The sequence below is a fragment of the Rhinoderma darwinii genome, unplaced genomic scaffold (assembly GCF_050947455.1).
Source record: "Rhinoderma darwinii isolate aRhiDar2 unplaced genomic scaffold, aRhiDar2.hap1 Scaffold_513, whole genome shotgun sequence".
Taxonomy (NCBI): Eukaryota; Metazoa; Chordata; class Amphibia; order Anura; family Rhinodermatidae; genus Rhinoderma; species Rhinoderma darwinii.
Window position 1 is genome coordinate 63,323 of NW_027464061.1, and position 24,461 is coordinate 87,783.

At 46.9% G+C, this 24,461-nt stretch overlaps 13 non-coding genes across 13 annotated transcripts; all 13 read left to right on the forward strand.

The window, feature by feature from the left end:
• Window positions 1-34: 34 nt before the first annotated feature.
• LOC142721094 (U2 spliceosomal RNA) lies at window positions 35-225 on the forward strand. Its single transcript, XR_012873850.1, has one exon. It is a non-coding gene; the product is annotated as a U2 spliceosomal RNA (small nuclear RNA).
• Window positions 226-1,525: 1,300 nt separating this feature from the next.
• On the forward strand, window positions 1,526-1,716 carry LOC142721095 (U2 spliceosomal RNA). The gene has a single exon (XR_012873851.1). It is a non-coding gene; the product is annotated as a U2 spliceosomal RNA (small nuclear RNA).
• A 1,280-nt stretch (window positions 1,717-2,996) lies between these two features.
• LOC142721097 (U2 spliceosomal RNA) lies at window positions 2,997-3,187 on the forward strand. The gene has a single exon (XR_012873852.1). It is a non-coding gene; the product is annotated as a U2 spliceosomal RNA (small nuclear RNA).
• Window positions 3,188-4,463: 1,276 nt separating this feature from the next.
• Window positions 4,464-4,654, forward strand: LOC142721098 (U2 spliceosomal RNA). Its single transcript, XR_012873853.1, has one exon. It is a non-coding gene; the product is annotated as a U2 spliceosomal RNA (small nuclear RNA).
• Window positions 4,655-5,946: 1,292 nt separating this feature from the next.
• LOC142721056 (U2 spliceosomal RNA) lies at window positions 5,947-6,137 on the forward strand. Its single transcript, XR_012873813.1, has one exon. It is a non-coding gene; the product is annotated as a U2 spliceosomal RNA (small nuclear RNA).
• A 1,288-nt stretch (window positions 6,138-7,425) lies between these two features.
• LOC142721099 (U2 spliceosomal RNA) lies at window positions 7,426-7,616 on the forward strand. The gene has a single exon (XR_012873854.1). It is a non-coding gene; the product is annotated as a U2 spliceosomal RNA (small nuclear RNA).
• Window positions 7,617-8,930: 1,314 nt separating this feature from the next.
• On the forward strand, window positions 8,931-9,121 carry LOC142721100 (U2 spliceosomal RNA). Its single transcript, XR_012873855.1, has one exon. It is a non-coding gene; the product is annotated as a U2 spliceosomal RNA (small nuclear RNA).
• A 1,296-nt stretch (window positions 9,122-10,417) lies between these two features.
• On the forward strand, window positions 10,418-10,608 carry LOC142721102 (U2 spliceosomal RNA). Its single transcript, XR_012873858.1, has one exon. It is a non-coding gene; the product is annotated as a U2 spliceosomal RNA (small nuclear RNA).
• A 1,300-nt stretch (window positions 10,609-11,908) lies between these two features.
• On the forward strand, window positions 11,909-12,099 carry LOC142721103 (U2 spliceosomal RNA). The gene has a single exon (XR_012873859.1). It is a non-coding gene; the product is annotated as a U2 spliceosomal RNA (small nuclear RNA).
• Window positions 12,100-13,391: 1,292 nt separating this feature from the next.
• Window positions 13,392-13,582, forward strand: LOC142721104 (U2 spliceosomal RNA). Its single transcript, XR_012873860.1, has one exon. It is a non-coding gene; the product is annotated as a U2 spliceosomal RNA (small nuclear RNA).
• Window positions 13,583-14,874: 1,292 nt separating this feature from the next.
• Window positions 14,875-15,065, forward strand: LOC142721105 (U2 spliceosomal RNA). The gene has a single exon (XR_012873861.1). It is a non-coding gene; the product is annotated as a U2 spliceosomal RNA (small nuclear RNA).
• A 1,276-nt stretch (window positions 15,066-16,341) lies between these two features.
• LOC142721106 (U2 spliceosomal RNA) lies at window positions 16,342-16,532 on the forward strand. The gene has a single exon (XR_012873862.1). It is a non-coding gene; the product is annotated as a U2 spliceosomal RNA (small nuclear RNA).
• A 6,840-nt stretch (window positions 16,533-23,372) lies between these two features.
• LOC142721070 (U2 spliceosomal RNA) lies at window positions 23,373-23,564 on the forward strand. Its single transcript, XR_012873826.1, has one exon. It is a non-coding gene; the product is annotated as a U2 spliceosomal RNA (small nuclear RNA).
• Window positions 23,565-24,461: the final 897 nt, after the last annotated feature.

Consider the following 24,461-nt stretch of genomic DNA (forward strand, 5'->3'; position numbering starts at 1 on the left):
GGCAGGCTCGGGCAACGCGCGGCCCGTTCGGGTTATCGCTTCTCGGCCTTTTGGCTAAGATCAAGTGTAGTATCTGTTCTTATCAGTTTAATATCTGATACGTCCCCTATCTGGGGACCATATATTAAATGGATTTTTAGAACAGGGAGATGGAAATAGAGCTTGCTCTGTCCACTCCACGCATTGACCTGGTATTGCAGTATTTCCAGGACCGGTGCACCCTTTCCTTATGTGTTGACTAAAAGCAGATTCCAAAAGTGTTTTTTGTCTTTGCTATTGTTTCTGTCTTTCTGAAGGGATCTCCCCTTTTAATCCCATTATTTCAACACCTGTTGGACAATGCATGAGTGATAATGAGCTCATTGATTAAATGCAATTAATGAATAGATTGCCACCTCTTGTTGTGTGTCGTCTGTGTTTCTGTGTTTCCGGCATTTCACATTGGAACACCTCATTCACCTTCCTTGTCTTCTCTCCGCCCTCCCTTTTAGGTAAGTTAAAGAGCTGCACCTGAGCCAGCCACTGATTGATTGATTGATTGATTGATTGATTGATTGATTGATTGATTGATTGATTGATTGATTGATGCAGCACAACAGTCAAATAGTGGAGTGGAGTAGGGGAACAGCAAACAGCCAATAAAGCAGCCCGCCCGCTCGCCTGCCCGCCACAATGGACCTACCTGTGTACACTAGATGGATGTGATGGAATGTACTGTCGTCCCTACATTTCAAGAAGAAGTAAGAATTGCAGTTGCAACAAAGCCTTGCTTGCCTACAAAGAGAGCAGCAATTTGGATTTGTTACTATGTTACCTAGAAGAATAACAAACTGTGCAAGGATGGAGGTTGTAGGAGCAAGGAGAAGTTGTCTGTAAAGTTGGTGGATGCCTATTTTCCATTTTGCAGTCCCTTGTCTCCCTCTTGTGGCCTCCTGGAGGCAACTAGCTGTGCTAAAAAAAGACAGCCTGGCGGCCGGCTGTTGCAGTGTTGCCCTCTCAGGCAACACTGAGTGACTGACTGAGCCTCACCGTCTTATATAAAGTTCAGACGGAACTTTGCACGTGTCATAGTGGAGCCCTCAGGATTCCAGAGCCAGCTTTCTGACATCATAATGGGGCCTCAGAGATAAAAGCCTGGGCCCAGGCAGTGTTGGTCAGTGCTGCTCAGCAGGCAGCACTGGACTGGACTGGATTACAGCTGATACAAGGTGTGAAGGAACAAGGGGTGGCTGTGGGCATGCACTTGCTGCCGCTGCCAGTGTTTATCTGCATGGCAGCAGGGCATTTGGGCGTTGCCAGGAAGGCGTTTTTATGTAGATTCCTCCTCTTTCAGCACTGCATTGTGGTGCAAGCAAAAGAAGCAAATCCTGTCTGGCTTCCTCTCCGGCCTTTATTCACCTCCCGTGTAGCTGTGAGTGTGTGAGCCTGCAGGGCCCCATGGAATTGCCTAGAAGTAGGCTGAATCGCTGCAAGGGCTGAACAGCAGTATCGGGCAGGCTCGGGCAACGCGCGGCCCGTTCGGGTTATCGCTTCTCGGCCTTTTGGCTAAGATCAAGTGTAGTATCTGTTCTTATCAGTTTAATATCTGATACGTCCCCTATCTGGGGACCATATATTAAATGGATTTTTAGAACAGGGAGATGGAAATAGAGCTTGCTCTGTCCACTCCACGCATTGACCTGGTATTGCAGTATTTCCAGGACCGGTGCACCCTTTCCTTATGTGTTGACTAAAAGCAGATTCCAAAAGTGTTTTTTGTCTTTGCTATTGTTTCTGTCTTTCTGAAGGGATCTCCCCTTTTAATCCCATTATTTCAACACCTGTTGGACAATGCATGAGTGATAATGAGCTCATTGATTAAATGCAATTAATGAATAGATTGCCACCTCTTGTTGTGTGTCGTCTGTGTTTCTGTGTTTCCGGCATTTCACATTGGAACACCTCATTCACCTTCCTTGTCTTCTCTCCGCCCTCCCTTTTAGGTAAGTTAAAGAGCTGCACCTGAGCCAGCCACTGATTGATTGATTGATTGATTGATTGATTGATTGATTGATTTATGCAGCACAACAGTCAAATAGTGGAGTGGAGTAGGGGAACAGCAAACAGCCAATAAAGCAGCCCGCCCGCTCGCCTGCCCGCCACAATGGACCTACCTGTGTACACTAGATGGATGTGATGGAATGTACTGTCGTCCCTACATTTCAAGAAGAAGTAAGAATTGCAGTTGCAACAAAGCCTTGCTTGCCTACAAAGAGAGCAGCAATTTGGATTTGTTACTATGTTACCTAGAAGAATAACAAACTGTGCAAGGATGGAGGTTGTAGGAGCAAGGAGAAGTTGTCTGTAAAGTTGGTGGATGCCTATTTTCCATTTTGCAGTCCCTTGTCTCCCTCTTGTGGCCTCCTGGAGGCAACTAGCTGTGCAAAAAAAAGACAGCCTGGCGGCCGGCTGTTGCAGTGTTGCCCTCTCAGGCAACACTGAGTGACTGACTGAGCCTCACCGTCTTATATAAAGTTCAGACGGAACTTTGCACGTGTCATAGTGGAGCCCTCAGGATTCCAGAGCCAGCTTTCTGACATCATAATGGGGCCTCAGAGATAAAAGCCTGGGCCCAGGCAGTGTTGGTCAGTGCTGCTCAGCAGGCAGCACTGGACTGGACTGGATTACAGCTGATACAAGGTGTGAAGGAACAAGGGGTGGCTGTGGGCATGCACTTGCTGCCGCTGCCAGTGTTTATCTGCATGGCAGCAGGGCATTTGGGCGTTGCCAGGAAGGCGTTTTTATGTAGATTCCTCCTCTTTCAGCACTGCATTGTGGTGCAAGCAAAAGAAGCAAATCCTGTCTGGCTTCCTCTCCGGCCTTTATTCACCTCCCGTGTAGCTGTGAGTGTGTGAGCCTGCAGGGCCCCATGGAATTGCCTAGAAGTAGGCTGAATCGCTGCAAGGGCTGAACAGCAGTATCGGGCAGGCTCGGGCAACGCGCGGCCCGTTCGGGTTATCGCTTCTCGGCCTTTTGGCTAAGATCAAGTGTAGTATCTGTTCTTATCAGTTTAATATCTGATACGTCCCCTATCTGGGGACCATATATTAAATGGATTTTTAGAACAGGGAGATGGAAATAGAGCTTGCTCTGTCCACTCCACGCATTGACCTGGTATTGCAGTATTTCCAGGACCGGTGCACCCTTTCCTTATGTGTTGACTAAAAGCAGATTCCAAAAGTGTTTTTTGTCTTTGCTATTGTTTCTGTCTTTCTGAAGGGATCTCCCCTTTTAATCCCATTATTTCAACACCTGTTGGACAATGCATGAGTGATAATGAGCTCATTGATTAAATGCAATTAATGAATAGATTGCCACCTCTTGTTGTGTGTCGTCTGTGTTTCTGTGTTTCCGGCATTTCACATTGGAACACCTCATTCACCTTCCTTGTCTTCTCTCCGCCCTCCCTTTTAGGTAAGTTAAAGAGCTGCACCTGAGCCAGCCACTGATTGATTGATTGATTGATTGATTGATTGATTGATTGATGCAGCACAACAGTCAAATAGTGGAGTGGAGTAGGGGAACAGCAAACAGCCAATAAAGCAGCCCGCCCGCTCGCCTGCCCGCCACAATGGACCTACCTGTGTACACTAGATGGATGTGATGGAATGTACTGTCGTCCCTACATTTCAAGAAGAAGTAAGAATTGCAGTTGCAACAAAGCCTTGCTTGCCTACAAAGAGAGCAGCAATTTGGATTTGTTACTATGTTACCTAGAAGAATAACAAACTGTGCAAGGATGGAGGTTGTAGGAGCAAGGAGAAGTTGTCTGTAAAGTTGGTGGATGCCTATTTTCCATTTTGCAGTCCCTTGTCTCCCTCTTGTGGCCTCCTGGAGGCAACTAGCTGTGCAAAAAAAAGACAGCCTGGCGGCCGGCTGTTGCAGTGTTGCCCTCTCAGGCAACACTGAGTGACTGACTGAGCCTCACCGTCTTATATAAAGTTCAGACGGAACTTTGCACGTGTCATAGTGGAGCCCTCAGGATTCCAGAGCCAGCTTTCTGACATCATAATGGGGCCTCAGAGATAAAAGCCTGGGCCCAGGCAGTGTTGGTCAGTGCTGCTCAGCAGGCAGCACTGGACTGGACTGGATTACAGCTGATACAAGGTGTGAAGGAACAAGGGGTGGCTGTGGGCATGCACTTGCTGCCGCTGCCAGTGTTTATCTGCATGGCAGCAGGGCATTTGGGCGTTGCCAGGAAGGCGTTTTTATGTAGATTCCTCCTCTTTCAGCACTGCATTGTGGTGCAAGCAAAAGAAGCAAATCCTGTCTGGCTTCCTCTCCGGCCTTTATTCACCTCCCGTGTAGCTGTGAGTGTGTGAGCCTGCAGGGCCCCATGGAATTGCCTAGAAGTAGGCTGAATCGCTGCAAGGGCTGAACAGCAGTATCGGGCAGGCTCGGGCAACGCGCGGCCCGTTCGGGTTATCGCTTCTCGGCCTTTTGGCTAAGATCAAGTGTAGTATCTGTTCTTATCAGTTTAATATCTGATACGTCCCCTATCTGGGGACCATATATTAAATGGATTTTTAGAACAGGGAGATGGAAATAGAGCTTGCTCTGTCCACTCCACGCATTGACCTGGTATTGCAGTATTTCCAGGACCGGTGCACCCTTTCCTTATGTGTTGACTAAAAGCAGATTCCAAAAGTGTTTTTTGTCTTTGCTATTGTTTCTGTCTTTCTGAAGGGATCTCCCCTTTTAATCCCATTATTTCAACACCTGTTGGACAATGCATGAGTGATAATGAGCTCATTGATTAAATGCAATTAATGAATAGATTGCCACCTCTTGTTGTGTGTCGTCTGTGTTTCTGTGTTTCCGGCATTTCACATTGGAACACCTCATTCACCTTCCTTGTCTTCTCTCCGCCCTCCCTTTTAGGTAAGTTAAAGAGCTGCACCTGAGCCAGCCACTGATTGATTGATTGATTGATTGATTGATTGATTGATTGATTGATTGATTGATTGATGCAGCACAACAGTCAAATAGTGGAGTGGAGTAGGGGAACAGCAAACAGCCAATAAAGCAGCCCGACCGCTCGCCTGCCCGCCACAATGGACCTACCTGTGTACACTAGATGGATGTGATGGAATGTACGGTCGTCCCTACATTTCAAGAAGAAGTAAGAATTGCAGTTGCAACAAAGCCTTGCTTGCCTACAAAGAGAGCAGCAATTTGGATTTGTTACTATGTTACCTAGAAGAATAACAAACTGTGCAAGGATGGAGGTTGTAGGAGCAAGGAGAAGTTGTCTGTAAAGTTGGTGGATGCCTATTTTCCATTTTGCAGTCCCTTGTCTCCCTCTTGTGGCCTCCTGGAGGCAACTAGCTGTGCAAAAAAAAGACAGCCTGGCGGCCGGCTGTTGCAGTGTTGCCCTCTCAGGCAACACTGAGTGACTGACTGAGCCTCACCGTCTTATATAAAGTTCAGACGGAACTTTGCACGTGTCATAGTGGAGCCCTCAGGATTCCAGAGCCAGCTTTCTGACATCATAATGGGGCCTCAGAGATAAAAGCCTGGGCCCAGGCAGTGTTGGTCAGTGCTGCTCAGCAGGCAGCACTGGACTGGACTGGATTACAGCTGATACAAGGTGTGAAGGAACAAGGGGTGGCTGTGGGCATGCACTTGCTGCCGCTGCCAGTGTTTATCTGCATGGCAGCAGGGCATTTGGGCGTTGCCAGGAAGGCGTTTTTATGTAGATTCCTCCTCTTTCAGCACTGCATTGTGGTGCAAGCAAAAGAAGCAAATCCTGTCTGGCTTCCTCTCCGGCCTTTATTCACCTCCCGTGTAGCTGTGAGTGTGTGAGCCTGCAGGGCCCCATGGAATTGCCTAGAAGTAGGCTGAATCGCTGCAAGGGCTGAACAGCAGTATCGGGCAGGCTCGGGCAACGCGCGGCCCGTTCGGGTTATCGCTTCTCGGCCTTTTGGCTAAGATCAAGTGTAGTATCTGTTCTTATCAGTTTAATATCTGATACGTCCCCTATCTGGGGACCATATAGTAAATGGATTTTTAGAACAGGGAGATGGAAATAGAGCTTGCTCTGTCCACTCCACGCATTGACCTGGTATTGCAGTATTTCCAGGACCGGTGCACCCTTTCCTTATGTGTTGACTAAAAGCAGATTCCAAAAGTGTTTTTTGTCTTTGCTATTGTTTCTGTCTTTCTGAAGGGATCTCCCCTTTTAATCCCATTATTTCAACACCTGTTGGACAATGCATGAGTGATAATGAGCTCATTGATTAAATGCAATTAATGAATAGATTGCCACCTCTTGTTGTGTGTCGTCTGTGTTTCTGTGTTTCCGGCATTTCACATTGGAACACCTCATTCACCTTCCTTGTCTTCTCTCCGCCCTCCCTTTTAGGTAAGTTAAAGAGCTGCACCTGAGCCAGCCACTGATTGATTGATTGATTGATTGATTGATTGATTGATTGATTGATTGATTGATGCAGCACAACAGTCAAATAGTGGAGTGGAGTAGGGGAACAGCAAACAGCCAATAAAGCAGCCCGCCCGCTCGCCTGCCCGCCACAATGGACCTACCTGTGTACACTAGATGGATGTGATGGAATGTACTGTCGTCCCTACATTTCAAGAAGAAGTAAGAATTGCAGTTGCAACAAAGCCTTGCTTGCCTACAAAGAGAGCAGCAATTTGGATTTGTTACTATGTTACCTAGAAGAATAACAAACTGTGCAAGGATGGAGGTTGTAGGAGCAAGGAGAAGTTGTCTGTAAAGTTGGTGGATGCCTATTTTCCATTTTGCAGTCCCTTGTCTCCCTCTTGTGGCCTCCTGGAGGCAACTAGCTGTGCAAAAAAAAGACAGCCTGGCGGCCGGCTGTTGCAGTGTTGCCCTCTCAGGCAACACTGAGTGACTGACTGAGCCTCACCGTCTTATATAAAGTTCAGACGGAACTTTGCACGTGTCATAGTGGAGCCCTCAGGATTCCAGAGCCAGCTTTCTGACATCATAATGGGGCCTCAGAGATAAAAGCCTGGGCCCAGGCAGTGTTGGTCAGTGCTGCTCAGCAGGCAGCACTGGACTGGACTGGATTACAGCTGATACAAGGTGTGAAGGAACAAGGGGTGGCTGTGGGCATGCACTTGCTGCCGCTGCCAGTGTTTATCTGCATGGCAGCAGGGCATTTGGGCGTTGCCAGGAAGGCGTTTTTATGTAGATTCCTCCTCTTTCAGCACTGCATTGTGGTGCAAGCAAAAGAAGCAAATCCTGTCTGGCTTCCTCTCCGGCCTTTATTCACCTCCCGTGTAGCTGTGAGTGTGTGAGCCTGCAGGGCCCCATGGAATTGCCTAGAAGTAGGCTGAATCGCTGCAAGGGCTGAACAGCAGTATCGGGCAGGCTCGGGCAACGCGCGGCCCGTTCGGGTTATCGCTTCTCGGCCTTTTGGCTAAGATCAAGTGTAGTATCTGTTCTTATCAGTTTAATATCTGATACGTCCCCTATCTGGGGACCATATATTAAATGGATTTTTAGAACAGGGAGATGGAAATAGAGCTTGCTCTGTCCACTCCACGCATTGACCTGGTATTGCAGTATTTCCAGGACCGGTGCACCCTTTCCTTATGTGTTGACTAAAAGCAGATTCCAAAAGTGTTTTTTGTCTTTGCTATTGTTTCTGTCTTTCTGAAGGGATCTCCCCTTTTAATCCCATTATTTCAACACCTGTTGGACAATGCATGAGTGATAATGAGCTCATTGATTAAATGCAATTAATGAATAGATTGCCACCTCTTGTTGTGTGTCGTCTGTGTTTCTGTGTTTCCGGCATTTCACATTGGAACACCTCATTCACCTTCCTTGTCTTCTCTCCGCCCTCCCTTTTAGGTAAGTTAAAGAGCTGCACCTGAGCCAGCCACTGATTGATTGATTGATTGATTGATTGATTGATTGATTGATTGATTGATTGATTGATTGATTGATTGATTGATTGATTGATGCAGCACAACAGTCAAATAGTGGAGTGGAGTAGGGGAACAGCAAACAGCCAATAAAGCAGCCCGCCCGCTCGCCTGCCCCACAATGGACCTACCTGTGTACACTAGATGGATGTGATGGAATGTACTGTCGTCCCTACATTTCAAGAAGAAGTAAGAATTGCAGTTGCAACAAAGCCTTGCTTGCCTACAAAGAGAGCAGCAATTTGGATTTGTTACTATGTTACCTAGAAGAATAACAAACTGTGCAAGGATGGAGGTTGTAGGAGCAAGGAGAAGTTGTCTGTAAAGTTGGTGGATGCCTATTTTCCATTTTGCAGTCCCTTGTCTCCCTCTTGTGGCCTCCTGGAGGCAACTAGCTGTGCAAAAAAAAGACAGCCTGGCGGCCGGCTGTTGCAGTGTTGCCCTCTCAGGCAACACTGAGTGACTGACTGAGCCTCACCGTCTTATATAAAGTTCAGACGGAACTTTGCACGTGTCATAGTGGAGCCCTCAGGATTCCAGAGCCAGCTTTCTGACATCATAATGGGGCCTCAGAGATAAAAGCCTGGGCCCAGGCAGTGTTGGTCAGTGCTGCTCAGCAGGCAGCACTGGACTGGACTGGATTACAGCTGATACAAGGTGTGAAGGAACAAGGGGTGGCTGTGGGCATGCACTTGCTGCCGCTGCCAGTGTTTATCTGCATGGCAGCAGGGCATTTGGGCGTTGCCAGGAAGGCGTTTTTATGTAGATTCCTCCTCTTTCAGCACTGCATTGTGGTGCAAGCAAAAGAAGCAAATCCTGTCTGGCTTCCTCTCCGGCCTTTATTCACCTCCCGTGTAGCTGTGAGTGTGTGAGCCTGCAGGGCCCCATGGAATTGCCTAGAAGTAGGCTGAATCGCTGCAAGGGCTGAACAGCAGTATCGGGCAGGCTCGGGCAACGCGCGGCCCGTTCGGGTTATCGCTTCTCGGCCTTTTGGCTAAGATCAAGTGTAGTATCTGTTCTTATCAGTTTAATATCTGATACGTCCCCTATCTGGGGACCATATATTAAATGGATTTTTAGAACAGGGAGATGGAAATAGAGCTTGCTCTGTCCACTCCACGCATTGACCTGGTATTGCAGTATTTCCAGGACCGGTGCACCCTTTCCTTATGTGTTGACTAAAAGCAGATTCCAAAAGTGTTTTTTGTCTTTGCTATTGTTTCTGTCTTTCTGAAGGGATCTCCCCTTTTAATCCCATTATTTCAACACCTGTTGGACAATGCATGAGTGATAATGAGCTCATTGATTAAATGCAATTAATGAATAGATTGCCACCTCTTGTTGTGTGTCGTCTGTGTTTCTGTGTTTCCGGCATTTCACATTGGAACACCTCATTCACCTTCCTTGTCTTCTCTCCGCCCTCCCTTTTAGGTAAGTTAAAGAGCTGCACCTGAGCCAGCCACTGATTGATTGATTGATTGATTGATTGATTGATTGATTGATTGATTGATTGATTGATTGATGCAGCACAACAGTCAAATAGTGGAGTGGAGTAGGGGAACAGCAAACAGCCAATAAAGCAGCCCGCCCGCTCGCCTGCCCGCCACAATGGACCTACCTGTGTACACTAGATGGATGTGATGGAATGTACTGTCGTCCCTACATTTCAAGAAGAAGTAAGAATTGCAGTTGCAACAAAGCCTTGCTTGCCTACAAAGAGAGCAGCAATTTGGATTTGTTACTATGTTACCTAGAAGAATAACAAACTGTGCAAGGATGGAGGTTGTAGGAGCAAGGAGAAGTTGTCTGTAAAGTTGGTGGATGCCTATTTTCCATTTTGCAGTCCCTTGTCTCCCTCTTGTGGCCTCCTGGAGGCAACTAGCTGTGCAAAAAAAAGACAGCCTGGCGGCCGGCTGTTGCAGTGTTGCCCTCTCAGGCAACACTGAGTGACTGACTGAGCCTCACCGTCTTATATAAAGTTCAGACGGAACTTTGCACGTGTCATAGTGGAGCCCTCAGGATTCCAGAGCCAGCTTTCTGACATCATAATGGGGCCTCAGAGATAAAAGCCTGGGCCCAGGCAGTGTTGGTCAGTGCTGCTCAGCAGGCAGCACTGGACTGGACTGGATTACAGCTGATACAAGGTGTGAAGGAACAAGGGGTGGCTGTGGGCATGCACTTGCTGCCGCTGCCAGTGTTTATCTGCATGGCAGCAGGGCATTTGGGCGTTGCCAGGAAGGCGTTTTTATGTAGATTCCTCCTCTTTCAGCACTGCATTGTGGTGCAAGCAAAAGAAGCAAATCCTGTCTGGCTTCCTCTCCGGCCTTTATTCACCTCCCGTGTAGCTGTGAGTGTGTGAGCCTGCAGGGCCCCATGGAATTGCCTAGAAGTAGGCTGAATCGCTGCAAGGGCTGAACAGCAGTATCGGGCAGGCTCGGGCAACGCGCGGCCCGTTCGGGTTATCGCTTCTCGGCCTTTTGGCTAAGATCAAGTGTAGTATCTGTTCTTATCAGTTTAATATCTGATACGTCCCCTATCTGGGGACCATATATTAAATGGATTTTTAGAACAGGGAGATGGAAATAGAGCTTGCTCTGTCCACTCCACGCATTGACCTGGTATTGCAGTATTTCCAGGACCGGTGCACCCTTTCCTTATGTGTTGACTAAAAGCAGATTCCAAAAGTGTTTTTTGTCTTTGCTATTGTTTCTGTCTTTCTGAAGGGATCTCCCCTTTTAATCCCATTATTTCAACACCTGTTGGACAATGCATGAGTGATAATGAGCTCATTGATTAAATGCAATTAATGAATAGATTGACACCTCATGTTGTGTGTCGTCTGTGTTTCTGTGTTTCCGGCATTTCACATTGGAACACCTCATTCACCTTCCTTGTCTTCTCTCCGCCCTCCCTTTTAGGTAAGTTAAAGAGCTGCACCTGAGCCAGCCACTGATTGATTGATTGATTGATTGATTGATTGATTGATTGATTGATTGATTGATTGATTGATTGATGCAGCACAACAGTCAAATAGTGGAGTGGAGTAGGGGAACAGCAAACAGCCAATAAAGCAGCCCGCCCACTCGCCTGCCCGCCACAATGGACCTACCTGTGTACACTAGATGGATGTGATGGAATGTACTGTCGTCCCTACATTTCAAGAAGAAGTAAGAATTGCAGTTGCAACAAAGCCTTGCTTGCCTACAAAGAGAGCAGCAATTTGGATTTGTTACTATGTTACCTAGAAGAATAACAAACTGTGCAAGGATGGAGGTTGTAGGAGCAAGGAGAAGTTGTCTGTAAAGTTGGTGGATGCCTATTTTCCATTTTGCAGTCCCTTGTCTCCCTCTTGTGGCCTCCTGGAGACAACTAGCTGTGCAAAAAAAAGACAGCCTGGCGGCCGGCTGTTGCAGTGTTGCCCTCTCAGGCAACACTGAGTGACTGACTGAGCCTCACCGTCTTATATAAAGTTCAGACGGAACTTTGCACGTGTCATAGTGGAGCCCTCAGGATTCCAGAGCCAGCTTTCTGACATCATAATGGGGCCTCAGAGATAAAAGCCTGGGCCCAGGCAGTGTTGGTCAGTGCTGCTCAGCAGGCAGCACTGGACTGGACTGGATTACAGCTGATACAAGGTGTGAAGGAACAAGGGGTGGCTGTGGGCATGCACTTGCTGCCGCTGCCAGTGTTTATCTGCATGGCAGCAGGGCATTTGGGCGTTGCCAGGAAGGCGTTTTTATGTAGATTCCTCCTCTTTCAGCACTGCATTGTGGTGCAAGCAAAAGAAGCAAATCCTGTCTGGCTTCCTCTCCGGCCTTTATTCACCTCCCGTGTAGCTGTGAGTGTGTGAGCCTGCAGGGCCCCATGGAATTGCCTAGAAGTAGGCTGAATCGCTGCAAGGGCTGAACAGCAGTATCGGGCAGGCTCGGGCAACGCGCGGCCCGTTCGGGTTATCGCTTCTCGGCCTTTTGGCTAAGATCAAGTGTAGTATCTGTTCTTATCAGTTTAATATCTGATACGTCCCCTATCTGGGGACCATATATTAAATGGATTTTTAGAACAGGGAGATGGAAATAGAGCTTGCTCTGTCCACTCCACGCATTGACCTGGTATTGCAGTATTTCCAGGACCGGTGCACCCTTTCCTTATGTGTTGACTAAAAGCAGATTCCAAAAGTGTTTTTTGTCTTTGCTATTGTTTCTGTCTTTCTGAAGGGATCTCCCCTTTTAATCCCATTATTTCAACACCTGTTGGACAATGCATGAGTGATAATGAGCTCATTGATTAAATGCAATTAATGAATAGATTGCCACCTCTTGTTGTGTGTCGTCTGTGTTTCTGTGTTTCCGGCATTTCACATTGGAACACCTCATTCACCTTCCTTGTCTTCTCTCCGCCCTCCCTTTTAGGTAAGTTAAAGAGCTGCACCTGAGCCAGCCACTGATTGATTGATTGATTGATTGATTGATTGATTGATTGATTGATTGATTGATTGATGCAGCACAACAGTCAAATAGTGGAGTGGAGTAGGGGAACAGCAAACAGCCAATAAAGCAGCCCGCCCACTCGCCTGCCCGCCACAATGGACCTACCTGTGTACACTAGATGGATGTGATGGAATGTACTGTCGTCCCTACATTTCAAGAAGAAGTAAGAATTGCAGTTGCAACAAAGCCTTGCTTGCCTACAAAGAGAGCAGCAATTTGGATTTGTTACTATGTTACCTAGAAGAATAACAAACTGTGCAAGGATGGAGGTTGTAGGAGCAAGGAGAAGTTGTCTGTAAAGTTGGTGGATGCCTATTTTCCATTTTGCAGTCCCTTGTCTCCCTCTTGTGGCCTCCTGGAGACAACTAGCTGTGCAAAAAAAAGACAGCCTGGCGGCCGGCTGTTGCAGTGTTGCCCTCTCAGGCAACACTGAGTGACTGACTGAGCCTCACCGTCTTATATAAAGTTCAGACGGAACTTTGCACGTGTCATAGTGGAGCCCTCAGGATTCCAGAGCCAGCTTTCTGACATCATAATGGGGCCTCAGAGATAAAAGCCTGGGCCCAGGCAGTGTTGGTCAGTGCTGCTCAGCAGGCAGCACTGGACTGGACTGGATTACAGCTGATACAAGGTGTGAAGGAACAAGGGGTGGCTGTGGGCATGCACTTGCTGCCGCTGCCAGTGTTTATCTGCATGGCAGCAGGGCATTTGGGCGTTGCCAGGAAGGCGTTTTTATGTAGATTCCTCCTCTTTCAGCACTGCATTGTGGTGCAAGCAAAAGAAGCAAATCCTGTCTGGCTTCCTCTCCGGCCTTTATTCACCTCCCGTGTAGCTGTGAGTGTGTGAGCCTGCAGGGCCCCATGGAATTGCCTAGAAGTAGGCTGAATCGCTGCAAGGGCTGAACAGCAGTATCGGGCAGGCTCGGGCAACGCGCGGCCCGTTCGGGTTATCGCTTCTCGGCCTTTTGGCTAAGATCAAGTGTAGTATCTGTTCTTATCAGTTTAATATCTGATACGTCCCCTATCTGGGGACCATATATTAAATGGATTTTTAGAACAGGGAGATGGAAATAGAGCTTGCTCTGTCCACTCCACGCATTGACCTGGTATTGCAGTATTTCCAGGACCGGTGCACCCTTTCCTTATGTGTTGACTAAAAGCAGATTCCAAAAGTGTTTTTTGTCTTTGCTATTGTTTCTGTCTTTCTGAAGGGATCTCCCCTTTTAATCCCATTATTTCAACACCTGTTGGACAATGCATGAGTGATAATGAGCTCATTGATTAAATGCAATTAATGAATAGATTGCCACCTCTTGTTGTGTGTCGTCTGTGTTTCTGTGTTTCCGGCATTTCACATTGGAACACCTCATTCACCTTCCTTGTCTTCTCTCCGCCCTCCCTTTTAGGTAAGTTAAAGAGCTGCACCTGAGCCAGCCACTGATTGATTGATTGATTGATTGATTGATTGATTGATTGATTGATTGATTGATTGATGCAGCACAACAGTCAAATAGTGGAGTGGAGTAGGGGAACAGCAAACAGCCAATAAAGCAGCCCGCCCGCTCGCCTGCCCGCCACAATGGACCTACCTGTGTACACTAGATGGATGTGATGGAATGTACTGTCGTCCCTACATTTCAAGAAGAAGTAAGAATTGCAGTTGCAACAAAGCCTTGCTTGCCTACAAAGAGAGCAGCAATTTGGATTTGTTACTATGTTACCTAGAAGAATAACAAACTGTGCAAGGATGGAGGTTGTAGGAGCAAGGAGAAGTTGTCTGTAAAGTTGGTGGATGCCTATTTTCCATTTTGCAGTCCCTTGTCTCCCTCTTGTGGCCTCCTGGAGGCAACTAGCTGTGCAAAAAAAAGACAGCCTGGCGGCCGGCTGTTGCAGTGTTGCCCTCTCAGGCAACACTGAGTGACTGACTGAGCCTCACCGTCTTATATAAAGTTCAGACGGAACTTTGCACGTGTCATAGTAGAGCCCTCAGGATTCCAGAGCCAGCTTTCTGACATCATAATGGGGCCTCAGAGATAAAAGCCTGGGCCCAGGCAGTGTTGGTCAGTGCTGCTCAGCAGGCAGCACTGGACTGGACTGGATTACAGCTGATACAAGGTGTGAAGGAACAAGGGGTGGCTGTGGGCATGCACTTGCTGCCGCTGCCAGTGTTTATCTGCATGGCAGCAGGGCATTTGGGCGTTGCCAGGAAGGCGTTTTTATGTAGATTCCTCCTCTTTCAGCACTGCATTGTGGTGCAAGCAAAAGAAGCAAATCCTGTCTGGCTTCCTCTCCGGCCTTTATTCACCTCCCGTGTAGCTGTGAGTGTGTGAGCCTGCAGGGCCCCATGGAATTGCCTAGAAGTAGGCTGAATCGCTGCAAGGGCTGAACAGCAGTATCGGGCAGGCTCGGGCAACGCGCGGCCCGTTCGGGTTATCGCTTCTCGGCCTTTTGGCTAAGATCAAGTGTAGTATCTGTTCTTATCAGTTTAATATCTGATACGTCCCCTATCTGGGGACCATATATTAAATGGATTTTTAGAACAGGGAGATGGAAATAGAGCTTGCTCTGTCCACTCCACGCATTGACCTGGTATTGCAGTATTTCCAGGACCGGTGCACCCTTTCCTTATGTGTTGACTAAAAGCAGATTCCAAAAGTGTTTTTTGTCTTTGCTATTGTTTCTGTCTTTCTGAAGGGATCTCCCCTTTTAATCCCATTATTTCAACACCTGTTGGACAATGCATGAGTGATAATGAGCTCATTGATTAAATGCAATTAATGAATAGATTGCCACCTCTTGTTGTGTGTCGTCTGTGTTTCTGTGTTTCCGGCATTTCACATTGGAACACCTCATTCACCTTCCTTGTCTTCTCTCCGCCCTCCCTTTTAGGTAAGTTAAAGAGCTGCACCTGAGCCAGCCACTGATTGATTGATTGATTGATTGATTGATTGATTGATTGATGCAGCACAACAGTCAAATAGTGGAGTGGAGTAGGGGAACAGCAAACAGCCAATAAAGCAGCCCGCCCGCTCGCCTGCCCGCCACAATGGACCTACCTGTGTACACTAGATGGATGTGATGGAATGTACTGTCGTCCCTACATTTCAAGAAGAAGTAAGAATTGCAGTTGCAACAAAGCCTTGCTTGCCTACAAAGAGAGCAGCAATTTGGATTTGTTACTATGTTACCTAGAAGAATAACAAACTGTGCAAGGATGGAGGTTGTAGGAGCAAGGAGAAGTTGTCTGTAAAGTTGGTGGATGCCTATTTTCCATTTTGCAGTCCCTTGTCTCCCTCTTGTGGCCTCCTGGAGGCAACTAGCTGTGCAAAAAAAAGACAGCCTGGCGGCCGGCTGTTGCAGTGTTGCCCTCTCAGGCAACACTGAGTGACTGACTGAGCCTCACCGTCTTATATAAAGTTCAGACGGAACTTTGCACGTGTCATAGTGGAGCCCTCAGGATTCCAGAGCCAGCTTTCTGACATCATAATGGGGCCTCAGAGATAAAAGCCTGGGCCCAGGCAGTGTTGGTCAGTGCTGCTCAGCAGGCAGCACTGGACTGGACTGGATTACAGCTGATACAAGGTGTGAAGGAACAAGGGGTGGCTGTGGGCATGCACTTGCTGCCGCTGCCAGTGTTTATCTGCATGGCAGCAGGGCATTTGGGCGTTGCCAGGAAGGCGTTTTTATGTAGATTCCTCCTCTTTCAGCACTGCATTGTGGTGCAAGCAAAAGAAGCAAATCCTGTCTGGCTTCCTCTCCGGCCTTTATTCACCTCCCGTGTAGCTGTGAGTGTGTGAGCCTGCAGGGCCCCATGGAATTGCCTAGAAGTAGGCTGAATCGCTGCAAGGGCTGAACAGCAGTATCGGGCAGGCTCGGGCAACGCGCGGCCCGTTCGGGTTATCGCTTCTCGGCCTTTTGGCTAAGATCAAGTGTAGTATCTGTTCTTATCAGTTTAATATCTGATACGTCCCCTATCTGGGGACCATATATTAAATGGATTTTTAGAACAGGGAGATGGAAATAGAGCTTGCTCTGTCCACTCCACGCATTGACCTGGTATTGCAGTATTTCCAGGACCGGTGCACCCTTTCCTTATGTGTTGACTAAAAGCAGATTCCAAAAGTGTTTTTTGTCTTTGCTATTGTTTCTGTCTTTCTGAAGGGATCTCCCCTTTTAATCCCATTATTTCAACACCTGTTGGACAATGCATGAGTGATAATGAGCTCATTGATTAAATGCAATTAATGAATAGATTGCCACCTCTTGTTGTGTGTCGTCTGTGTTTCTGTGTTTCCGGCATTTCACATTGGAACACCTCATTCACCTTCCTTGTCTTCTCTCCGCCCTCCCTTTTAGGTAAGTTAAAGAGCTGCACCTGAGCCAGCCACTGATTGATTGATTGATTGATTGATTGATTGATTGATTGATTGATTGATTGATGCAGCACAACAGTCAAATAGTGGAGTGGAGTAGGGGAACAGCAAACAGCCAATAAAGCAGCCCGCCCGCTCGCCTGCCCGCCACAATGGACCTACCTGTGTACACTAGATGGATGTGATGGAATGTACTGTCGTCCCTACATTTCAAGAAGAAGTAAGAATTGCAGTTGCAACAAAGCCTTGCTTGCCTACAAAGAGAGCAGCAATTTGGATTTGTTACTATGTTACCTAGAAGAATAACAAACTGTGCAAGGATGGAGGTTGTAGGAGCAAGGAGAAGTTGTCTGTAAAGTTGGTGGATGCCTATTTTCCATTTTGCAGTCCCTTGTCTCCCTCTTGTGGCCTCCTGGAGGCAACTAGCTGTGCAAAAAAAAGACAGCCTGGCGGCCGGCTGTTGCAGTGTTGCCCTCTCAGGCAACACTGAGTGACTGACTGAGCCTCACCATCTTATATAAAGTTCAGACGGAACTTTGCACGTGTCATAGTGGAGCCCTCAGGATTCCAGAGCCAGCTTTCTGACATCATAATGGGGCCTCAGAGATAAAAGCCTGGGCCCAGGCAGTGTTGGTCAGTGCTGCTCAGCAGGCAGCACTGGACTGGACTGGATTACAGCTGATACAAGGTGTGAAGGAACAAGGGGTGGCTGTGGGCATGCACTTGCTGCCGCTGCCAGTGTTTATCTGCATGGCAGCAGGGCATTTGGGCGTTGCCAGGAAGGCGTTTTTATGTAGATTCCTCCTCTTTCAGCACTGCATTGTGGTGCAAGCAAAAGAAGCAAATCCTGTCTGGCTTCCTCTCCGGCCTTTATTCACCTCCCGTGTAGCTGTGAGTGTGTGAGCCTGCAGGGCCCCATGGAATTGCCTAGAAGTAGGCTGAATCGCTGCAAGGGCTGAACAGCAGTATCGGGCAGGCTCGGGCAACGCGCGGCCCGTTCGGGTTATCGCTTCTCGGCCTTTTGGCAAGATCAGGTGTAGTATTTCTGCATCTGGTTTTGTTGGGAGGTGTCCGGGGTACCCTGCTCCTTGGCCTTGGGGGATCGTCTCTTTTCACAGAGAGACTTCACCCCCTTGCTGCTATTTGGGGAGTGGGCTTAGCCCCCGGACAACGAGTTGCGATCGCGCCTTACCCAAAAGGTCAACCGACCTTGAGGCGTTTTCCTAAGAGCGTTCCGAGGGCGTTTATCGGGCTTCGTAGGTGTCTGGGGTACCCTAATCCTTGGCCTTGGGGGAGGGTTCCACTTAATTGTGGAATCTGAGCCCTTGCTGCTATAAGGGACAGGCTTAGCCCCCAGGCACTGAAAATGCCATTTACATTTGGTTTCGCATCCGGGGACACCCGGTTGCGCCAGTCCGTCCGCATTGAGGTGGAAGAAGGCCATCGTCAGCGGAAGAACCTTCGCTTCATTGTGGAGGTGATTCTGCTGGACTTCCTGGGGCTCAAGCGGGCGGACATCCTGTGTCTCAATGACCAGGAAAGCCGCGGTCGGTACACCATCTCCTTTACGGCCGCGGCATGCTGCGAGAATATGCACAAGAGACTATCTGATGCGGACCAGAGTGAGGAGCGGCTAAATGGACTGAACTTTTTATTCCTCTACGGGGAGGAAGAAGTCCCGCTCGTGATGTGCATGTTCAGTCCATTTGTCTCAGAGTGTGACATTGAAACCTTCCTCAGTCGTTACTGCAGGGAGGTCCGCTTCTCACACAAAATCTTGAACACCCAGAGCTTCTGGAATGGCAAAAGGAAATATTGGGTGAAGTTCCGCCAGGATCCCAATGGCATTGGAGGCTTACATCACCCACCCCAGAACTTTGCCATTGGGAAGAATCGAGGATTCTTATTTTACCCCCAGATGCCAATAGCCTGCCGGAACTGCTTGAGATATGGCCACACCAGAGAACATTGTGACCGGCCCCATGTGGTGCAGTGTAATAGGTGTGGCCAGGTTGGACACGTGGCGGCAAAATGCAGTTCCGAGGTGTTGTGCAATCTGTGCGGCATGACTGGGCATGCTTTTAAAGACTGCCCCCGCAGAGCGAAATCTGGGCCACCCAGACCAGGGCCAGAGCGGCAGTTTGCAACATGTGCAGACGCTGCTGGTAATGCCCCAAAACGAGCATTGACGACTGAGGGGTCCAGGCCAAAGTCCTTCACAGCTCCATCGGGGGGCCCACCGATGTCAGCCTCGAGGGACGGCCATAGGGATTCCACCGGGTCCAGGCAGAGCAGGAGGAATTCTGACTCTGCTGGACATAAGTTGACCGGCACCTCTGCAAACAGGTCCTCTGCTCCGCCTGCAGTGGACCCTGTTGAGGCAGTGGTTAGCGACAGGCGTCGTGCCTCCGTAGGTTCTGCAGTAGGACCCGACGCCTGTCCCAAGAGTGTGGGTATGGAGCGGAGACACTCTGTGTCAAACGAGGGCTCCATTAAGAAAACCCCAAAACATGCTGGATTGGAGCCTCGTTTTGACCATTTCCGGTCAACGGGGGGGTCGGAGCAAAGTTCCTCCACTGCGGTTGTGGAGGGGCTTGCGATGAAGGCTCCCCGTAAGCAGGCAAAGGTTGCCAAAAGTGATGGGACCTCACAGGCCCCTGTGCAGCTGCCAAGTAAAGACATCAGCAATATCTTCAGCCAGGGGCCAGAGATGGGTGAGAGCGACTTCGAGGAGATGGATAGGAGCCATTCTGCAAAGAGACAGCGAGAGGAAGAGGAGTCCGGAGTTCGGAGGAAAGCTGCCTATCGGAGTTCGGATGAGAGCAGTGTGGGGGTTGGAGCCGCCCACGTATCTGGCTCTGACCCTACCAACATTCAAGATTTATTGACCCCTCAAAAAGGGGGTCCAGATTCGCAGCTGATCTCCGAGTACGACTCTTCTGGTTCGGACTCTGACCTCAACTGAGACTATGTTGGTTCCTATCAAAGTCGCCTCACTAAATGTGAGGTCCCTAAAGGGCCCTGTTCGCAGGACTGCTTTATTTTCATTTTTAGAGACTGTGGACTTTGACCTTTGCCTGCTTCAAGAATGTGGAATCCCTAATGACTTGGAATATCAAGATCTAAAGATGGACTGGAAACTAGGCCCCTCAGTCTGGTCTGGTGGAAATGACTGTCGCTCTGCGGGGGTTGGATTGCTCTGCCGAGGTCGTTTTATCTCCATCCAAACAGTGACTGAAATCATGCCCGGCAGAGCTATTTTAATACATTTGCTTTTTAATGGAATTTTAATTCGTGTTTTAAACGTTTATGCCCCTCCTACCAAACAGGAGAGGGCAGAACTATTAGAGATTTTACCATTGTTTTGTGTTGGGTCTACCCCCCTGCTGGTGGGTGGTGATTTTAACTGTGTACGAGATGGAGAACACCGGCAGGGTGGGGATTTTAATCGAAAAATTGACCGTACTTCTTACCTGCTCAAGAATTTTATTGGTGATTTTAAATTGAAAGATTGCTGGAGGGAACTCTTGCCTGCGGACCCAGGCCCCACCTGGTCCAATGGAAGAGTGAGCTCCAGAATTGATTTTATTTTCACTTCTAATAGTTTTATTCCCAAAAAATGTTTGCTTTTAACAAATATTTTATCTGATCACAAGCTCCTTTCGGTGCACCTGGAGCTAGAGGGAGAGCAAAAAGCTTGTAGGGGTCCCTGGAGACTAAACACTACACTCCTGGAGGACCCCATCATTAAAGAGGAGTTTGTGCGGACCTACCAGTGTTGGCAGTCCCATAGAGCGCCCAGTCAGCCTATGCTACACTGGTGGGAGGGCATTAAACCCAAAATCAGAGCTTTTTTTATTCGAGCAGGTAAGAAGAAAGCAAAAGAGAAAAAACAATGGTTTTATGTTCTTAATAAACGTTTACATGTACTTTTTAAATTGAAGGAGATTGGTATGGATGTTGATGATGATATCTTAAATCTTAAAGCTGAAATAAAACATGCCATAGAAGAGAAAGGGAAACAAATAATTTTTAATTCACATGTAAAGCACCTCGAGGATGGCGAGAAGTGTTCCCGGTTCTTCTTCAAAAAGGTAATGGATAAACGAGATGTCATTTTAAACCTTGAAGGAGAAACCACTATGGTCGGCATTTTAAATTCTGCTTTTAATTTCTACCAATCTCTTTTTAACAAGAAAAATATTGATCCTTCCTTTTTAGAACATGTTCTTAATTCCCTTGATGCCAAGCTAGATATTTTAGACCAGGAAGTTTTATCCCGTAATATTACCTTGGAGGAACTTTTATTTGCTTTTAAAAGTTTTTCTAATGGGAAAGCTCCTGGGGAAGATGGTCTGCCCATCGAATTTTATCATGCTTTTTGGGAAATTTTAAAGAATGACATGTTTTTATTGTATAAGGAAGTTTTTATTACTGAAGAGCTGCCCCCTTCCTGGAGGAGGGGGATTGTGTCCTTAATTTTTAAAAAAGGTGAGAAGGACCAGTTAAAAAACTGGCGTCCTATTACTCTTTTAAACGTTGATTGTAAAATTTTAGCTAAACTAATAGCAATCCGTTTTAAACCTTTTATTCATAAATTAATCCATCCAAACCAGGTATGTGGGGTACCTGGGAGGTCAATTACTGAGTCCCTGAATATTTTACGTGACATCATTTGGTATTTTAAAGAAAGGGGTCAAAGCCTTGCTATTTTATCCTTAGATTTCGAGAAGGCTTTTGACCGGGTCTCCCATGAATATCTTTTTATGGTTCTTAAAAAGATGGCTGTTCCTGAAATTATTTTAACACGTATTAAGCTTTTATATCGATCCTGTTTTAGCCAAATTTCTATCAACGGATTTTTAACTAAAGGTGTTCCTCTTTTATCAGGGGTGAAACAGGGGTGCCCGTTGTCTCCGCTCCTTTTTATTTGTGCCATAGAACCTCTGTTCACCCTAATAAGAGATGATAAAGTCATCAGAGGCGTGCCCATACCTGGAGGAAGGGGGAACCAGGTAAAAATCCTAGGCTATATGGATGACGCCACCGTCCTATGCCCAGACGCCGCTTCTATGAGACGGGCATTGAGGAACACCGGCTTTTTTTGTGAAGCCTCTGGTTTTAAATTAAACGTTGATAAGTGTGACTGTTTTTATACTGGTGTATGGGATTCCTCTGTGACACCAGGAGTTAACATGCAGCAGGATCAGATAAAAATTTTAGGAATTGTTTTTAATCAAGAAAACGATGGGAGACCCAATTGGGATTCAGTAATTGCCAAAATGGAAAAAAAGGTTTTAATGTGGAATTTGAGAAATCTCACCATGGAGGGAAAAGTTTTAATAATTAAATCTGTTTTATTACCCATAATGCTTTATGTAGCTATGGTTTTCCCTCCAACAATTTTATATATTAAAAAAGTGACCAGGATCTGTTTTATGTTTTTATGGGGTTCCAAAATGGAAAAACTAAAACGTGATTTTATGTACAGATGTAAGGACAATGGCGGGAGAGATGTTCCTAACCTTTTTAACTTCTTTTACATTAAATACTTTTGCTTCTGTTTTAAAATGTATAATTCTGATGGTATTTTTAGCTACTTTTTAAAGTACGCTACGGGCATGATTTTTAAACGATGGTTTCGTGTCCCTTTGAATTCTCCTGTGCTTCTGTGTCCCCCAAAACAATATGCGGTGCTCGAAAAAACTGTCAGGCTCCTAGGTCTCCAAGAATTGGAGCCTGACATATTGGGGGACCAGAAAAAAGTGTCACTCTCCTGTAGGCGGCAGGAGGATACACTGGCAGTTTCAAATTTCTCACAGGCAAGGTCCAAGGTGGTGTGGCGGAACGTTTTCGGGAAATTTATGGCAAATGTGCACAAGGACCTTGCCTGGGCAATCGTTCACCAGTGCCTCCCTACTCGTGAATTCCAGCATAGGCGAGGACTGGTGGCGAGAGCCAAGTGCCCGAGAGACAGGTGTGGTGACGACGAGACGGTAATGCACCTGTTTTGGAACTGCCCATATGCACAGGAGGTTTGGAGGAAGGTAGGCCCATTGCTGAAATGGGCCTGCGGTCTTAAAGATCTTAAATTTGAATACGTGTTTTATGGTCTTTTTAACTGCCCAAGTTTTAAACAGCAAATGGTCTGTTGGATCATTTTAAACTGTTTTAAGAATGCCATCTGGAAGGTTAGGAACATTCTGCTTTTTAAACATGATTTTATTGACGTTAAAAATTGTGTGAAATATGCCCTAAGTGAAATGTATATTTATTATCTTAGGGACAAAAAGCAGCTAGGGGTAAAAGAAGCAACATCCATGTGGTGTTTGCAAATGTGGAATACCATAACATTGTAAATAAAAATGGTTTTATTCTTTTATGTCTTTTATGCCCTGTATAAATTTTATCCTGCTATTGTTCTGTACTTTTATTATAACATCTGTATTACTGGTCTTATTATTATTACTTTTGTATTCATTTAAATGTATGAATATTCATGTATTATGCTGTTGATTTTATCTTGTGGTTTCAATTTTAAAAAAAGTCTGTAAAATATATTATTTTTGCCAATAAAAAACTTTGTTGAAACCTTATCTGTTCTTATCAGTTTAATATCTGATACGTCCCCTATCTGGGGACCATATATTAAATGGATTTTTAGAACAGGGAGATGGAAATAGAGCTTGCTCTGTCCACTCCACGCATTGACCTGGTATTGCAGTATTTCCAGGACCGGTGCACCCTTTCCTTATGTGTTGACTAAAAGCAGATTCCAAAAGTGTTTTTTGTCTTTGCTATTGTTTCTGTCTTTCTGAAGGGATCTCCCCTTTTAATCCCATTATTTCAACACCTGTTGGACAATGCATGAGTGATAATGAGCTCATTGATTAAATGCAATTAATGAATAGATTGCCACCTCTTGTTGTGTGTCGTCTGTGTTTCTGTGTTTCCGGCATTTCACATTGGAACACCTCATTCACCTTCCTTGTCTTCTCTCCGCCCTCCCTTTTAGGTAAGTTAAAGAGCTGCACCTGAGCCAGCCACTGATTGATTGATTGATTGATTGATTGATTGATTGATTGATTGATTGATTGATTGATTGATGCAGCACAACAGTCAAATAGTGGAGTGGAGTAGGGGAACAGCAAACAGCCAATAAAGCAGCCCGCCCGCTCGCCTGCCCGCCACAATGGACCTACCTGTGTACACTAGATGGATGTGATGGAATGTACTGTCGTCCCTACATTTCAAGAAGAAGTAAGAATTGCAGTTGCAACAAAGCCTTGCTTGCCTACAAAGAGAGCAGCAATTTGGATTTGTTACTATGTTACCTAGAAGAATAACAAACTGTGCAAGGATGGAGGTTGTAGGAGCAAGGAGAAGTTGTCTGTAAAGTTGGTGGATGCCTATTTTCCATTTTGCAGTCCCTTGTCTCCCTCTTGTGGCCTCCTGGAGGCAACTAGCTGTGCAAAAAAAAGACAGCCTGGCGGCCGGCTGTTGCAGTGTTGCCCTCTCAGGCAACACTGAGTGACTGACTGAGCCTCACCGTCTTATATAAAGTTCAGACGGAACTTTGCACGTGTCATAGTGGAGCCCTCAGGATTCCAGAGCCAGCTTTCTGACATCATAATGGGGCCTCAGAG